Source organism: Aotus nancymaae, unplaced genomic scaffold, assembly GCF_030222135.1.
Source record: "Aotus nancymaae isolate 86718 unplaced genomic scaffold, 86718_ANA_hifiasm-v0.15.2.pri h1tg000016l, whole genome shotgun sequence".
Taxonomy (NCBI): Eukaryota; Metazoa; Chordata; class Mammalia; order Primates; family Aotidae; genus Aotus; species Aotus nancymaae.
The window spans coordinates 24654839-24673309 of NW_026988428.1; the positions used below are offsets into that span (position 1 = coordinate 24654839).

The 18471-nt window shown below is 34.3% G+C and overlaps 1 protein-coding gene across 6 annotated transcripts in view; it reads left to right on the plus strand.

The window, feature by feature from the left end:
- The window catches only part of OSBPL8 (oxysterol binding protein like 8), a 194408-nt gene that overhangs the window by 97261 nt on the left and 78676 nt on the right, over nt 1-18471 (plus strand). The window lies entirely within an intron of this gene.

An 18471-nucleotide genomic window follows, 5' to 3' on the forward strand; every position in this document is an offset into this window, starting at 1 on the left:
TTGGTGATTCTCACACTTTTTGGTCTCATGGTTCCATTGTAGTCTTAAAAATTATTGAAGACTGTGAAATGCTTATGTTTATGTGAGTTATATCTATTGATATTTATTATATTATAAATTAAAACTAGAAATTAAAATTTTTAATTCATTTAAAGTAATAAACCCATTACATGTTAATATAAGTAACATTTTTATTAAGAATTACAATATTTTCTCTCCCTCTACCCTCCAAAAATTTGATTGAGAAAGTTGGTATTGGTTTCTCCCAGGATTTCTCAACCTTGGCACTATTTTGGCCTGGACAATTCTTTGTTGTGGAGGGCTGTCCTATGCATTATATGATGTTTGGCAGTATCCCTGGCCCCTTCCCAGTAGATGTCAATAGGACTTTCCCCAGTTGTGACAACCAGAAATGTTTCCAGATGTTGCCAAGTGTCCCTTGAGGGACAAAAATCTTCCATGATTGAGAACTGCTTTTTGATAGTTGTAGCAAATTGCTTTAATGTCTAGTACTGCATTTTTGTATCTGATGTGATGATCCAATTGAAGTATATGAATAAAATCTGGCCTCACGCATATATATGTGTGTGTGTGTGTGTGTGTGTGTGCGCGTGTGTGTGTGTGACTGGAAAAGGAGGATTACATTATTATGTTTTGTACATAATTATAGATATTCTTTGATAATATGCCAAAACTTGACTAGTAGTAATTTTCTTAATGTTAATTGCAATCTGGAATCTGAAATGCTATCAGTACCCTTTCCTTAATCTGTTAAAATTCACTGGTCTGTCTTGAATTTTGAATGGCTCTTTACTCATGTATGATTTTGTAATATCATGCAATAGACGTTTGGAAAATACTTGTTCAGTGAATTATGCAGATCTTCCAAGTGTTGACACAGTAAAAAATACATTATAGAGAAGGGCTTTATGCACACTTCTCATTTTGTTGCACAAAATAGTAATATCATGTGTACTAAAGGTTCAAGAGCAATAATTTTTACTTCTTCATCAAGGACATCTGTAAGTGAAACTGTCATTCTTCTGTGAGTGTGTGACTGAAGCATTCAGTGCCTACTACTCCAGTTTGGTGCCTCTGCCTTGATTTGTGCTAAGGTGCCAGCAGTTTTACCCATCATTGCTTTTGCTCCATCAATGAAAATGGCAACATAATGACAAAGTGTTATGAAACTAGTTTTCACCTTGTAGACCCTCTGGAAGGGTCTTTGGGTACTCCCAGAAATTCAAGGGTCACACTTTCTAATTCATAGTTGATAAGTTTTGTATAATGGATTCTGTTCCTCAGCTGAAGTTTATTTAATCAAATGTACTTAAATCTCCTGTGGTACTACTTGTAGCTGTGCTGGATGGATGTCTGTTTCTAAAACTGAGAAATGAAATCTGGTGTTTTGAAAGTTAATGTCTACTTAGGTTATTGAGTATTTTGAAAAATTAAATTTAGAGTTCTGTCATACTTTGAGTAATTAGTCAGGTTTGATGTTGTAACTTTATGAATTATCTTTTGAAAGTTGGCTTTAGTAACTTTTTAAATGAGTACTGCCTTGTAGATAGTAAGTTACATGGTAATTTTCTACCTTATTTCAATAGAAGTTTTTTTTCTAGTCATATATTAGATGGAAACACTTTCATATAGCATTGTAAGAACCATAAAAATTTTATGTAACAAGATGAAAATAATTATTATAACATATATTGCTTAGTTGTTGATTGTATTTTTGGAAAGTTAGCAATTTTGTTGCCAAAATGCTTTTTGGAAGACCTGGAGATACACACTCTGGTATAAATAAGCTTCATTAAGATAAAATTCTGAAAGAATGCAACCAACCTGTTTTTTTGCACTGTGCACCAGAATTTTCACAATAATAGATCTGATTTCTCCAATTCATTTATCTGTGCACTAGAATATTTAAAGGAATTCCTTAACTTAGGAGTTAATGAACCAACAAAAGGGTTAGTTACTAATAATTAAAACTACACTTGTTTATATTTATCATGAATGTTTTCAGGCAAACAGGAAGTTAAAGAGTACAGTGAACACTAATATACCCATTGTGTAGATTAAGCAGTTATTAACCTTTTGTTTCATTTATTTGAGGTAGGCTTAAATATTTAGAGTAAATTACAGACTTCATGATGTACCCCCAAATGTGTCTCTAAAAAATTAGCACATTTTCTTATATAACCTTTATTACATCTAACAAAATTGATGGTAATTACTTAACATAATCTAACATCTACTCTGTATTAAAATTTTGCCTGGTTTTCCCCTATCTTTCTACAGTAGGTTTGTTGAAATCAAATAAAATCCATACATCTTATTTGGTTATGTCATTATATCCTTAATGCTAAATCGTCTCCTTGTTTACTTTTTTTTTCTTCTGTGCCTTTGACTGTTTTAAGAAACTAGGCCGGTCAGGCTCGGTGGCTCACTCACACCTGTAGTCCCAACACTTCGGGAGGCCAAGGCGGGTGGATCACCTGAAGTCAGGAGTTCAAGACCAGCCTGGCCAACATGGTGAAACCCCCTTGCCTACTAAAAATGTAAAAAATTAGCCGGGCATGGTGGCAGGCACCTGTAATCCCAGCTACTCAGGAGGCTGAGGCAGAAGAATTGCTTGAAGCCAGGAGGTGGAGGTTGCAGTGAGCTGAGATTGTGCCATTGTACTGCAGCCTGGGCAATAAGAGTAAAACTTTGTCTCAAAAAATAAAAAAAGAAAAAAAACCAGACCAATATTCTATAAACTGTTTTTGGCTTTTTCAGATTTGTTTGATTGCTTCTTTGCAGTATTACTTAATTTGTTTCTCTGTCTTCTATATTTTCTGTAAACTAGGAGTTAAATGTAAAGGCTTGATTACATTTAGGTAGAGCATTTTTGGCAAGAACTTTGTAGGGAGTGTGTAGTACTTCATGCTGCATCACATGAGAATTCACTTAATATCTGATTGTCCTGCCGCTAGTGATATGAGATTGATTGGTAGATTTAGGTGAGGATAGCCTGACTCTCTTTATTGAAAGTTGCATCTTTTCCTTGCTTATGACTTGAAAGTGAAGATAAAGATATATTTGGCACCTTGCAAAAATCCTGTTCCTCGTCAGCTTTTTGCAGAAAGGTGTTTGAATCCTTTGATGATCATTAATTGAATCAGTTACAATATTAGGAGTTGAAAAATGTTGATTTTATAATTCTGTCATTTTTGCATTTGTTAATGAAATTTTTCTTTAGAGAAGAGATCATCACTTAAGGTTACTTGGTAAATGTGAAATATAATTAGTTCCTACAGAAAAGGTAGGCTATATGGGTATTTGTTTACTGCAAAGTATTAGTTTTTTGATTGAAGGCATAATGTGAAGTCTACTTCCAGTGCTGACAAATACTTTTTGCCTTTTAAGTATTTTTAATATCATGATGAACTCATGGATTTTAATATATTCATTGTTTCAGTCATTGATAAAATGAAGATAATAGTATTTAGCACATAGGATTTTAATATGGTTTAAAATGGATTAATATGTATGTATTAATCCTGGTAGATGATAACCACCCACGATAGCTGATATAATAATAATTATTATTATTTCTGTGATCAGTATTTTAAATAAAAAATATTCCATTTGGGTTGAAGGCTGACATTTCAGGCTTTGCTATACTTCAGTATCTTTTAGAGGCTCATTTAGAACTTCTTTGAGTATGGATGGCCCATGTACAACTTTCTCATTTTTGCATTTAAAACAGCCACCGTGTTAGTCATATCTTCATTTTCACTTAAATGTTCCTAGGTAAGTTTATGAATAAATTAATATTTGTAGAATCAATTACATAATAGATGTAATTCTTTGTTAAAGTCAACCCATTGGCTTTTTGTAAAGCAAAATATCTTCCTCTGGTTTATCCACTGAAATTCCATATCATGGTTTTAACATGTAGGAGATTTGTTTAAAATAAGATTATTTGTTAGCTTTTGGTTATGGTAAAGATTAACCACTGGAGGAGTTAGACAAATGTCCAGCAAACCTCTGATGTATCTGCCATATCTCAAGTACTCATGACCAGTATTTTAGCTTCTGACTGGAAAGAATTAGAGTCTCAAAAGCTTATTGATAATAATAGTGAATAACATTTAAAAGTCCTCATGTCTCTGAGGGCTTTTGTATGCATTAGCTCATGGAGTTCTTATGAGGACTTTATGGTGTATAAATCATTGTTCTCCCTATTTTACAAATGAGGAAACTGAGCAGTTGGTAAGGTTTACAACAAGTTTACATAGTGTATAATAGAGCTAAAATTCAAACTTAGATAAAACTCAAACTTTTTAAGTTACAGTCAATTTTGTCATGTTTTTGGAGGTTCAGATTTTTCAGACTTTAACTCTGACTCTTGAGTATTTTGATAGAATTCCATTATGTGTACAGTGCTTTGGAGATTTTTTTTGGGGGGGAAGTACCTAGGAGTGCAATTGCTAAGTCATATGGTGAGTGTTTATTTTACTTTATAAGAAATGGCCAAGCCATTTTCGAAAGTAGTTGTACCATTCTTACATTCCTCTTAGCAATGTATGAGCAGTCCAGTTGCTCTAAATCGTTGATCTTTTTTATTTTAGCCATTCCAGTAGGTGTTTAGTGGTATCATATTGTGGTTTCAGTTTACATTTCCCTCATTGCTAATGCTCATTGGCCACCTTTGCCATCTTCCTTTTGCAGAGTATCATTTGATATTTTTGCCCAATTGAAAATTGTTTTGCTTGTATTATTACATTTTAAGGATTCTTTAATACATTTTAATATCATTTTGTTAGCCATGTGTATTGTGAGTACTTTCTTCCAGTCTTGGCATGCCTTCTTATTTTCTTAATGATTTCTTTCAAAGAGCAGATGTTTTTAATTTTATTGAGGCCCAGTTTACCAATTTTTTTCTAGAATTCAAACCGTTTTTTCCTATTAAATAAATTTTTGCCTAATGTTGCAAAGGATACTTTCTATGTTTTCTTTTAGAAGATATAAAGTGTCAAGCTTCTGATTTACCTCTTTATTTTCATTCTTACTTTTGCCATCCTAGGTTACAGTTCTCATTTTATGCCTGCATTACTGAGTGGTACCATAGCCTCCTAACTGCTATTAGAACCTTGCCCTACAACATACCAGTTCATCTTTCTTAACAAAACAACTAAACACAACATTTTTTTTTTTTTTACATATTTTGGTGAGATTATGATGGATTCAGGGTTCTTATAGGTGTATATGACCAGAAAACACATGGGTCCTATGAAGTAGATCTCTGAAGAAAATAATATGAATAAAAAAGAAATATAAAATTTTAATTGAAAGTACCACTTTTTATTGTTAAAGCTTTTAATTTAAAAACTAGCGAGATGTCTGCATTTATGTCACTCTCATTCTCAAAAAGGCAGTGGCTTTCCGTTGCTTAGAGCAGTAGCACCTAAGTCTGGCTGTGTCTGAGTCACCTGGGAGCTTGCTTAGATACGGATTTCACCCCACCCTTTCAGAATCTCTAGGGTGAGGCACAGTAACATATGTGTTTATAAAGCTCTCCAAGTGTGTCTGATGTAGCAACATTTGGACCAGCAAGTGGAAACCAGCAAATGAGAGCATAAATTTAGGCTTCATAATCTTTGGTAGTCAAGGTTCTTAGTATGACTGATTTTACTCTACTCTTCCAGTTTCATCTTGTGTTTCTCATCATTATGGATCCAGCTAGATAGCTTTCTTCACTGTTGCCCAGCGAGACTGTACTTTTATTTGTCCTTGTCCTCTACTGTGAAATATCCTTCTCCCTTCCCCTTGCATATCCAAACACTTCTCATTCTTGAGGGTGTGGTTTAAATCTATTCTCTTTCATAAGGTTTTCTTAGGCGATACTGTTATCTCTGTTTTCAAAATTCTTTTTTTTTTTTTTTTGAGACGGAGTTTCGCTCATTACCCAGGCTGGAGTGCAATGGCGCGATCTCGGCTCACCGCAACCTCCGCCTCCTGGGTTCAGGCAATTCTCCTGCCTCAGCCTCCTGAGTAGCTGGGATTACAGGCACGCACCACCGTGCCCAGCTAATTTTATGTATTTTTAGTAGAGACGGGGTTTCACCGTGTTGACCAGGATGGTCTCGATCTCTTGACCTCGTGATCCACCCGCCTCGGCCTCCCAAAGTGCTGGGATTACAGGCTTGAGCCACCGCGCCGGGCCTTCAAAATTCTTTTATCATTGCTTTGGGGATTTCACAATGTGCTGCTTTATATTATTGTTATAATAGGTATGTTTGATTTCTTCAAGCAGTTTTGTAAAGAGAGTTAAATGCGTTAAATTACATGCATAATGAATGATTGCTTAAAATCAATTTAAGAATTTCATCTGTTCTCATTATTTCTGTTTTCTGGCTGAATCTCTGTCATGCATATTGACTCATACCAAGTTAATGTAGCTCATCATTCTTGGAAAGTAATTCTTAAGTTTTTTTGTACTCTGGTTTCTTTCTGTCATTTTAAGATGTTTTTTAAGAGCTGGGGAGATTCTGACTCTCCTTATTAACCCCACGCATGTCAAAATACATTTTTATTTGTTATATGTTGAGATTATCATGAATCAGATTATTCAAAAAATTGTGTATTTTCCAGATTGTTTTCCTTATTCAAAGACTTAATATCAGTTTACTTTAAAATAATTGTACCGTAAGTACAATTATAGTCTTTAAAGAGGATGGTATTTGTTTTGACTTATTTGAGCCTAACATATTTCAATTGTTTATTAAGAAAGACAGATACATAAGGACCAGGTGTGGTGTCTCATACCTGTAATACCAGAACTTTGGGAGGCCGAGGCAAACAGATCACCTGAGGTCAGGAGTTTGAGACCAGCCTGGCCAAGGTGGTGAAACCATCTCTACTAAAAATACAAAAATTAGCCAGGCATGGTGCATGTCTGTAGTCCCAGCTACTCAGGAAGTTGAGGCAGGAGAATCACTTGAACTTCGGAGGCGGAGGTTGCAGTGAGTCAAGATCACGCCTGGGTGTACTCCAGCCTGGGTGACAGAGTGAAACTACATCTCAAAAAATAAAAAAGAAGACAGAAATGTAGATTAATTAGGCTCGCTTTCACCCTGTCCTCCTCTGCTTTTACATAAGGACAATGCCAAAGGAGCCTGGAGACTAAATTATAGCTCATCTCATGGGCAAATAGGTGAGTCATGTTTGAGATTATTATCAAAGCTAATCATTATTTGATTATTATCATTATTCTGTGTCATGTTTGAGATTATTATCAAAACTTCGTGAATACTATAACTTGTAGCTACTTTTTCATTCTTGGTTGTAAAAAGCTATTTTGTATGTTTCTATTTTTAAAAAAACCATCTTTCAGTTGTAGTGCTTTGTGAGAGAATATATAGTATTGCTTTACTAAAACTTAAATGAGTCCATTTCAAACTAATCTTTAAATGTTTAAAATTTTAAAACTTTTAAAACAAAAAGTTTAACCTGCTTAATCAGTTTTATCAAAATTAACAGACCATGCTTGGTTTACCTAGGCTTGAATTAAAATATCTGTTCTTAGTTTTGTGTCTGTTATCCCTTAGTACATTGTCTTAAACCTGCAAAGTCCCTTCACTCTAAATGCTTTAGCAGCACTAAAAATATAATGAGTCCGTATCCACTACTTAATAGTAAACTTCGAAGGAGATTTTCTTTCACACAATTTACTAATGCGAAGATATTGTACCAGATTCCCCAGGGTGACAGTGTTAGACATTACTGGTATGATCTCAGGTGACTAACACAGAGTACCTTCATTTAAGTGGTTCACAGATAAAAAAGATCTAGAAATCACTTTCCTCCATGAATCGAAGCACTTCCTCCTGTCTTGATAAGACATATCTAGTGTCAATTCTGAACATATCTGGACTATACACATATAGCAAATGTGTTTTTGAATATGTTGCATGTTGGAAAATTGTTTTGCCTGAAAGAGGACTTGTAGTTAGACCCACCCCTCCATTATCTTTAATTTTTCCCCACAAATGCTGTGCTTTGGTTTGCAGCCAGAGGTTGTTTTCTTTAGAAATAGTATAATTACAGATTATGCTCATTTTCTTCTGAGTTTTAAAATCCTTAATGCATTAAATATCTGTAATTTAGATTCCAAGTTATTTTTTAAGATATGGTTGTTTTCTGTTTCGAAGTTTCTTGTCTTTGGGTAGTTGCTTCATAGGGCTATGAAAATATCTATTGAATAATGAAAGAGAATATAATATTTGGCAAATTCAGAAAATAAAAAATATTTTTAAATCTCTTATAAAATGTTATGGTCTCTTTGTTCAATTGTTCCTATATTCCTACAGGAGAAACTGAAATACTTTGAAAGCCTTTTCGGAAGAGTAAGAATGAATAATTCAGCTTTGTTTTAAGTATCTTTACAAAGATGGGAGATAGCTGTCTTATTCTTGCCAGGCCTTGTCAATTGCCTCTTTAACATAGCAGAAACGTGAACATTAAGAACACCAAAGAAGTTTTTTTAATAATTTTTAATTTTGTGGGTACATGGTAGGTGTAAATATTATGGGGTATATGAGATGTTTTTAGACAGGCATGCAACGCCTAATCATCACATCATGGAAAATGTGATATGCATCCTTTCGAGCATTTATTCTTTGTGTTACAGACAATCCGATTATATACTCTTTTAGTTATTTTAAAATGTACTATTAAATTATTATTGAATATAGTCACCCTGTTGTACTGTCAAATACTAGGCCATATTCATTCATGCTCTTTTTTTGTACCTATCAAGTGTCCCCAGCTCCCCCCACCCTACCCTCTCACTACTCTTCCCAGCCTCCTGTAACCATCCTACTCTGTATCTGCATGGGTTCAAGTGTTTTGATTTTTAGATGTCACAAATAAGGAATATTTTTTTCCTTGAAAAAATGTTCTTTTATTTACATATTTTAACTTAAATAATATAACATTTAAAAATTATCAACTATTACCTGTACTCATTTCTCAGCTCTTTTTTCGTTGGGATTTAACCTTCTTTCTTTTGCAAGTCTGACAGATTGCCATCTCCTTTTTAGCAAGAGTGGTGAAAGTTTTATCTGTAGAGTTGACTCCTACAATTTTCTTCTTCTTATCTGAGGCCTAGAGAGGACTGTCTATATTTTTAATAAATATACAACCAAGTAATATCAGTAAAATTTACTAAGTAATATTTGCATAATTTCTGAGAGAAAATAAAGTTTCATAGAAAAATTCACAGAAATTTTTTATTTTTTTTAGTTGTTACAACTTTGAACATATATACATTTTATTTACAAATGAAACAATGAAATTTTAACAAGTTGATCTCTTTCTAGGTAAACGAAGGATTTTTTTGACAGATGGTCAAATATCCCCTGGGGAATTCAGTATTTTTTGAGTCTGCTCTATTAAGCTGATTTTCATTTAGCCTGCTTGTAAATAGTCCTGTAGTGGAAAGCAAGAACAAAGATGATTTTTGCAGCTCCTGCCCTCATAAGTTTAATTTGTAATTGGGAAACTTAGGGGAAAGAAATAGGGAAACAGTGTAAGGATATATGAAAGCTTAATGGAAGTGAATTTTCAGTTTCAGTAACATAGCCAAGTAGATGTTCAGAGAAAGTCCTTCTAGTAAGAATATCAAAATACTAAGTACAATGTCTTAGAAATTTAAAATGTGAATTGTCAGTAAAATAAGGGAATTAATAGGACGGACGGAATTATTGAGAAAGTGGGACTCCAGAGGTAATGAGCTCTGGAGCCAGCATCTGCTAATTTCTGAAGGCCTAAAGCTTGGGTTTAGCAAGAGAAAGGAGTGAAAGACTGTGGTGCATTCCTGAAGGAGATTTGGATTGAAGATCTCTCCTCATAAAATTAGGAATCCTGAAGGGTAGCATACTTAGTTAATGAATTGGAAAACATGCCCACAGAGGAAGACTATATTTGCCTATCTTGGTCTTGATTCTAGGTGAAATGATGGCAGAGGAGAGTCTTCCTTGAGAAATTGTAAGCACAAGCACATATTTATATGGTTTTGGGGTCAAAATCCATATTATCTCTCTGGCAAAAACACCCCTCCATTTAGTTTAAAATAATTTTGGGTTATTAGTGTACACAAGTGCCTGAGAATTGACACAGATCTTCTTTAGAGAAGATTATTTTAAATACAGACCTCAATGAAGTATACATGAGCTCATAATTTAAAATTAGTAATTAAATCAAGATACCATTATGCACCTATAAGAAAGAATAGCTTAAAATCCAAAATGCTGTCACCACCAGATGCTGGCAATGATGTGAAAAAAAAAAAAAATCAACACATGGGATAACAAACCATTATCAGAGAGAATCCATATAAAGTACCGACTGTGCAGTTGTATAAAGTCTGCATCAGCTGGAACTATCAGTTACAGAATGAAATTTAATAGGTGAGAGTCATTATTAAGAGAGATAATGCTGAGGATCTTTCAGAATTCATGAAAGACAACAACTGTCTGATTAAGGAGGCCCCACAATTCCCAAGCAGAACTCTTAAAAAATAATAGTCTTAATGCTGATGTTTGGTAAGAAGAAAAGCTCAGAAGTAATGAACTAGAAGAAGAATAGAATAAACCCAAAGTGAACAGGGGAAGGAAATAATAATAAAGATAGAGATAATAAGTTAATTGAATATAAGGCAGACACAGTTGAGATCAGGAAAGATGATGGTTTTTTGAAAAGGCTAATAAAATTATCAAACCTTTGGCAAGCTTAAGGGGAAAAAGAAACAGGAATGAAAAAGGGACACAACTAAAAATATAATTAGAAGTTTAAAGGATATTATAAACAACTTTAAGCCAATACATTAAAAAATTTAATGAAATGAGCAGATTTCTAGAAAGATTATTTCCCAAAATCAACTCCGTAATTAGAAAATTTTAGTAATCGTTAAAGTAAACTAATTTGTGACACAGATTGCTTATACAAAGAAAATATGTAACTCAGATAGGTTTACATACAAATTCTATCAAGCCTTTAGGGAAAAAAAAATAAATTTACTTTCACAGTAGTACTCCATTAATTCAAAAAACACTCTTTCCCCCAACACGTACATATTCCATCATCTCTGAAATTGAGTTGAATCTTTAATTGATGATGTTTTACAGTCTCTGTTGATTATTGTTGTTAAATACTTTTTAATTAAAATCAGTCTGAGTTTAGAATGTGTGCTATATATCTTATAATTGCCATCAATCTCTCTCCCTTCCCCTATATTTTATGACCTCTCTGAAGTCAGGAGTATACCATGTAGTTGGTGACATCTTAAAACTGATAGAATGAAAAAAGTAACATTCCTTAAATCAGCCTTTTATCTGAGACACAGACAAGGACATTGCAAGAGAAAAAATTATAAGACATTATTTGTTCATGAACCTAGATGCAGAAATTAAAAAATTATTAGCAAACTGAATCTAGCAAGGCAGGCATTGTACTCACATCAGGGTTGTTCCAGGAGTGCAAGTATGGGTTTGATACTAGAAAATCTATGATTTCCATTTAACACTTTAACAAAGAAAAAAAACTGTATCATCCTACTAATAAAGAAAACATATTTGCAAATTTTAACATCTACTCATGATAAAAACTCTTAGCAAACTAGGAATAGATGGGATCTTTCCTAACCTTGTGAAGTTAGAATCTAGAACAAGAAAAAGGTGTGGATTATTTATACTTCATTTCAAATATTTAAAATTTAGCCAGTGAATAAAAAGTAAAGGAATAAACAAATTCTTCTTTATTTGCAGCTAATAACTGTTCTGTACAGACCCCGTAATTGACATAGAAATTATTAAAATTATTAAGAAGTTAGCCAGGCATGGTGGCATACACCTGTAGTCCCAGCTACTTGGGAGGCTGAGGTGGGAGGATTGCCTGAGTCCAGGAGGTTGAGGTTGCAGTGAGCCATAATCACACCACTGCCCTCCAGCCTTAGGGACAGAGTGAGACCCTGCCTCAAAAAAAAAAAAAATTATTAAGAAGTTACAGGATATATGTGAACTGCAGTTCTATGTACCCAAAACAAGTGGTTAGCAAAATGCGATTCAAGATATATTGCTTAAAATAACAGAAAATAAGATACACAACAATAAGTCTAACAAGAGACATGAAATTATTTTATGTAGGAAAATATGACGTTAAGATTATGTGTTCTAAATAAATAGTTCATGTTTGTGATAGGAAAGTCCAACATTATTCCAGTGTGACATCACTTCTCATTGATTTTATAGGTTCAATGCATTTTGAATCCATATCTCAACAGGATTTTTTCAAAGTGCTTGAAAAGACCATTCTTAACTCTCTAGGGAAAGCAAAGAGCAAAGAAGAGTCAAGATACTCCTGAAGAAAAGCAGAACCAGGCAGGGGTGTGAGTAGAGATGCATTGCAGTGCATGTAACTGACAAAGGATTAATATCTAGAGAAAGTTAAGTACTCTGTGGATTAACCAAAAAGATCAGAAAGTTCACCAGTAAGATGTACAAAAGGCATGAATAGATATTTCATAGAAGAGGTAGCACGAATGGCCAATAAATATGAAAAGATGCTCAACATCATTAGGAATCACCAAATGTAGTTAATCACCAGATAGTAATGAATTGCTGTTTCATAACCACCCACCACATCAAAAAAATTTTCAAGCCTGATAAGTACAGATGTCAGCCATATGAATTCCCATTTACAACTGATGGAAGCATACATTGGTAGAAACATTTTTGAAAAATAGTTTGGCATTACCTAGTAAAGTTAAAGATGAACAAACCCTAATCCTTTGCTTTTATGCTTCCAGAAATACTCTCAAAACATGTACCAGTAGAATTGTTGGTTATAGAAGAAAAACACTTGAAAAAAAACCCCAAATGTTTGTCATGAGTCAAATGAATAAATATTACAATATATTCATATAATAGAATACCATATAGTAATGAAATGAATGCCTTAGAGCTACAAGAATCAACGTGGAAAAATTTATGAAATAAATGAAAGACATTTATGTAAAGTTTAAAAATAAATAAAATTTATCATTGCATTATAGGGAATAGAGATAGATGTGTGACAAAAAAAATGTAATGAGTAAACAGAATTGGGGATAATGGTGAACTCTGACTGGAAGAGAGGGAGATGTTTATAATGCACATGTGTTACATAAACTTGTATGTATCATATTTAGAATAAATGCTTGCTTTCTTTTTAAAGGTATAGTTTGTGGACTGGTACGGGTTTCTGTCGTGTTTCCCTAGTTCTGTAATTAGATGAAAAAAATAAGTACACTACCATGAGTTTTTTATTAAGTTAAATTCCTTCAATTCAAAACATTGTCCTTTATTATAAAATTATTGTTTTTCTGACATATGGTATTTAATGTCTCTTTATGAATTGATGGAGATTGTGAGTTATAGGTTTTTTGTTTTTTTTTTTTTAAAGAAAATGTCTTACCAAGGTGGAAATCCAGATAACTGTTGCGGGATAAATTTTACTGGCCCACAAATTTCAAAATTTAGGTATCACAGGTTTATGTTATTTACTGTATGAGAGGATTGTGGGTGCAGGATAAATATATGAAAAATCTTATATTTTTAGATGAAGTAATGAACCATGAAGTTAGTTTGAAACATGGTTACAACCATGGAACCAAAAGAGCTTCTTAAGGACAGTGTTAGGCTCATCATTCAGGAAATTTCTGGAGTGGGCAGCTGGTGATTTATATACAACTACAAAGCCTATGAGGATGGATAGAGTCTCTGGTAGGTAAGTAAAATTATGCAAGCATTGGCACCAGTATATAAACATCAGCTAGGAAAGGGAGTGGAGAGACCAGTATTCATGCTTGCTGTTCCAAAATAAGCAATATTCTTTCCTAACTTGGTTTCAATGCTTAGAGAGAATTGCTGCCAAGAGTCCAGTTACCTTTGGAGCATTTGAATGTGTATGATGGGGAATGAGATTTTCTTTGTGTTTTGAGAGCTTAGTTATAAAGAAGAAACACTGCCTGGAAAGAGTAGTAGGCTTTTTCTAATATGATATTGCATAGGTTTCTAGTGATGGAATTCTTTAAACAATGATGTTTTAAAAGTTTCGGGTTGAGTCCCTGATTTACAAACTGCCCTTACATGAAAAGGAAGACCCACTTGCGTGATTTAGGTTCTATAGGTTCTCCTTTCTTTACTATCATTGTGATGTCACTCATTTTTTCCCTTCCCACCTCAGATCATGTTGTTTGCCTGGAGAAGGATCTTTTTATTTTATAGCTTTATTGGTGTATAATTGACAAATATAAATAATATATATTACTTGTACAACTTGGTGTTTTGTTACACATCTACATTGTGACATTATCACGACAATCAAGCTACTTAACATTTCTGTCACCTCACCATTACCATTTTTTGGCATGTGTTGTGAGAGCACTTAAGATCTCCCCTCTAAGCAAATTTCAAGTATTTAATACAATATTAACTATGCATACGTTAGATCCCCAGGACTTATTCATGTTGCATACCTGAAACTTGTACCCTTTGACTAACATCTCCCCATTTTCCCCACTCCTGAACCTCCAGCAACCACCATTCTAATTCTGTGCATCTATTAGTTCAACTATTTTAAATTCTACATGTTAGAGAGATCATGCAGTATTTGTCTTTCCATGTCTGACTTATTTCACTTAGCATAATGTCCTCCAGCATCATCTTGTGTTGTCACAAATGGCAAGATATCCTTCTCTTTCAAGGCTGAATAATATTCTGTTGTATATATGTATATACACCACAGTTTATCCAGTCTCTGTCAGTGGACATTTAGGTTGTTTTAATGTCTTGGGTGTTGGGAATAATGTTATAGTGAACATGGGAGTGCAGATATCTCTTTAAGATACAGATTTCATTTCCTTTGGATATATACTCTGGAGTGGTGTTGTTGGATCATGCAGTAATTCTATTTTGAATCTTTTGAAGAACCTTCATACTGCTTTTCATAATAGCTGTACCAATTTATTTTCCCACCAGCTATGTACAAGAGTCCCTTTCCTACATCCTAGTGAAAAGTCTTTTGATAATGGCCATTCTGGCAGGTATGAGGTGATATCTCATTGTGGTTTTCACTTGTGTTTCCTTGGTGATTAGTGATGTTAAGCATTTTTTCATTAGGCCATTTGTATGTCTTCTTTTGAGAAATGCTGTTCAGGTCCCTTCCTCAGTTTTAATTAGGTTATTTCATTTGTTTTTAATTTTTTATTTTTTCTTATTGAGTTTTTAATATATTTTGTATATTAGCCCCATATTAGATACATGGTTTGTAAATATTTTCTTCTGTTCTGTCAGTTGCCATTTCTCTATGTTGATTGTTTCCTTTGCTGTGCAGAATCTTTTTAGGTTGATGTAGTCTTGTCTATTTTTGCGTTTGTTGCCTTTGCTTTTGGTGTTATATTCCAAAAGTCATCACCCTGACCAATGTCAGGAAGATTTTTTTCCTTTTTTCTTCTGGCAGTTTTATGGTTTGAGCTCTTACATTTAAGTATTTAGTTCATTTTGAGTTGACTTCTGCATATGGTGTGAGATAAGGGTCAAATTTATTTCTCCTGCATGTGGATATCCAGTTTGCCCACCACCATTTATTGAAGAGAATATCTTTTCCCCATTGTATGTTCTTAGCACATTGGTTGGAGATCAGTTGACCATAAATGTGTGGGCTTATTTCTGGGCTCTCTATTCTGTTCCATTGGTCAATATATCTGTCTGTGTGCCAGTGCTATACCATTTTGATTACTGTTGTTTTGTGATATATTTTGATATAAGCAAATGTGATACCTCCAGCTCTGTTTTTTTCTTCTTCTAGATCAAGATTTCTTTACCTATTCTGGGTTTTTGTGATTTCGTATGAGTTTTAGGATTATTATTATTATTATTATTTTTAAATTATTATTATTATGGCATTGGGGCTAGGCATGGTGGCTCATGCTTGTAATCTTAGTAATTTGGGAGGCCAAGGCAGGCAGATCACCTCAAGACTAGCCTGGCCAGCACGGTGAAACCTTGTCTCTACTAAAAATACAAAAAAATTAGCCAGGCGTGGTGGCAGGCACCTGTAATCCCAGCTACTCAAGAAGCTGAGACAGGAGAATGGCTTGAACCCAGGAGGCAGAGGTTGCAGTGAGCTGAGATCACACCATTGCACGAGATCCAACCTGGGCAATGGAGCAATACTCTGTCTCTAAATAAATACAGAGAGAGAGAGAGAGAGAGAGAGAGAGAGAGAGAGCGCATTGAATCTGTAGATCTTTATGGGTAGGATGGACATTTTAACAATATTAATTCTTCTGATCCACAAAAATGGGATGTTCTGTATTTATGTTTACCTTTAGCATTCAGATTTATACATTCATATTGCTATTATGTTGTTGTTTAGCATCTTCTCATCTTAACTTGAAGAACTCTCTTTGGCACTTATTGTAAGGCAGGTCTAGCAGGGATGAGCTCCATTCATGTTTTGTCTGGGAAAGTCTTTACCTTTCATTCTTAAAGGACAGTTTCATATTGCAGAGTGTTCTTGGTTGGCAACAATTCTTTCAGTACATTGAATATATCATTCTACTATCTTCTGGCCTGCGAGATTTCCATTGCAAAATGTTGTATATAGTCTTACAGTGTTTTTGTCTTTGACTTTTGACAGTTTAATTATAGTGTGTCTCAGTAAAAATCTTCATGTATAATCACTTTAGGGTTCTTTGGACTTCATGGAGCTGCATATTCATTTCCCTCTCAAGGTTGGGAAGTTTTCTATCGTTATTTCTTTTAAAACCTTTGCCCATTTCTCTTTTGTTGCTCTTTCTGAACCTCTCACAATGTGTAAATAGATGTGCTTGATGGCATTCTGTATATCCTGTATGCTTTCTTCACTCTTTATTGTTATTTTTTTCTTTTTGTTCCTTCCTCTGGCTAATTTCAAATGAACTGTCTTCAATGAAGTTCACTGATTTTTCTGTATGACTTAGTCTTTTGTTGATGCTATTGTATTTTTTCATTCAGTCATTGCATTCTTCAGCTCCTGGATTTCTGTTTGGTTCTTTTTTTATGGTTTGTGTCTCTTTGTGAAACCTATCATTTTGTTTATGTATTGTTTTCCTTAATTTTTCTATCTATATTTTCTTGTAGCTCACTGAATCACTGAAAAATCATTTTGAATTCTTTGTGAAACTGTTCATGATGTTTACTTAGAATTGGTTACAGAACTTTATTTGCCTCTTTTGATCATGTCCTGTTTTTCTGATTCTTTATGATTCATGTAGACTTAGTGTCTGCATTTGAAGGAATAAATGCCTCCTCCAGTCCTTATAGACTGAATTCAACAGATAAAAACCTTCTTTTGCCATTTTTCTGGACTCATGGTACTACCTCTTACATTGTGATTGAGTGATGACTGGAGCTGGTTCTGTCAGATCTGCTGTTGTTGAGGCTGTTAACCTGGGGCATGGGTAGATGTGGTTCCTGCCTGGTTCTTGGTCAAACAGTCCTATCTCTGGAACTGCGGTTGAGCAGGGCTGGAATCATGATATAGGGCCACTTTCAGAAGGGCCTCAGTCAGTTTTGTAGATGATAGGCCCATTAAGAGGAATGTAGTTGGGTATATTACCACTGTGTTCCCCAGATAGGTCACTCAGGGGACAGGATTGTCTTTGAGGTCTAGCGTGGGGCTGGAGCTGGGTCATGGCTGTTTCAGGAGCTGTAGTTGTGTTGGAAGTCAGCGCGCCTGTTACCAGTGGGCATGGTTTCTACCAAGTGAGTTTCTGAGCAGGCAGGACTCCCTCTAGACCATGAATCAGTAAGGCTACAGCCAGGTCACAGCTGGTACCATCTTTTTTAAAAAAATCCCTTGTCTGTGAGTCTCACCTTACAAAAAAATGCTTGATGCTGGCATTTGTGTTGGCTGACTTAGGGAAAGGGGAGAAAAAGTAAGCACTATTCCCATGGCTGAATTCTAATCTTGTCTCTGTTACTCATTTACTGTGTGACCTTGAATATGTGACTCTCATCTAGATTACCTTATCTATAAAACAAGGATACTCCTTTTGTATGTCACATTGTTATTTGAATTTATTGGGAACATACACAAAAACACTCAGGAAAATTATTTAATTATGAGGTAGTATTTTGATGGTTGCATGGATAGGTACTATTAGCACATTTTTAGTTAGATTTTTGTGAATAGTCTATTCACAAACCTGTGAACAGATTTTTGTTATATGAAACCTAAGCCTTTCATATAATATTTAATACTTAGTGGGAATAGTGTCTCTGTGTTTCAGTTAACATATAATGAACATGTACTCATTCGTATTGAAAGCTCAGTAAGAACAGAAACTAAGGTGCCTAACATAGTTGTGCCTAACATAGTTCTCAACACATAGTAGGT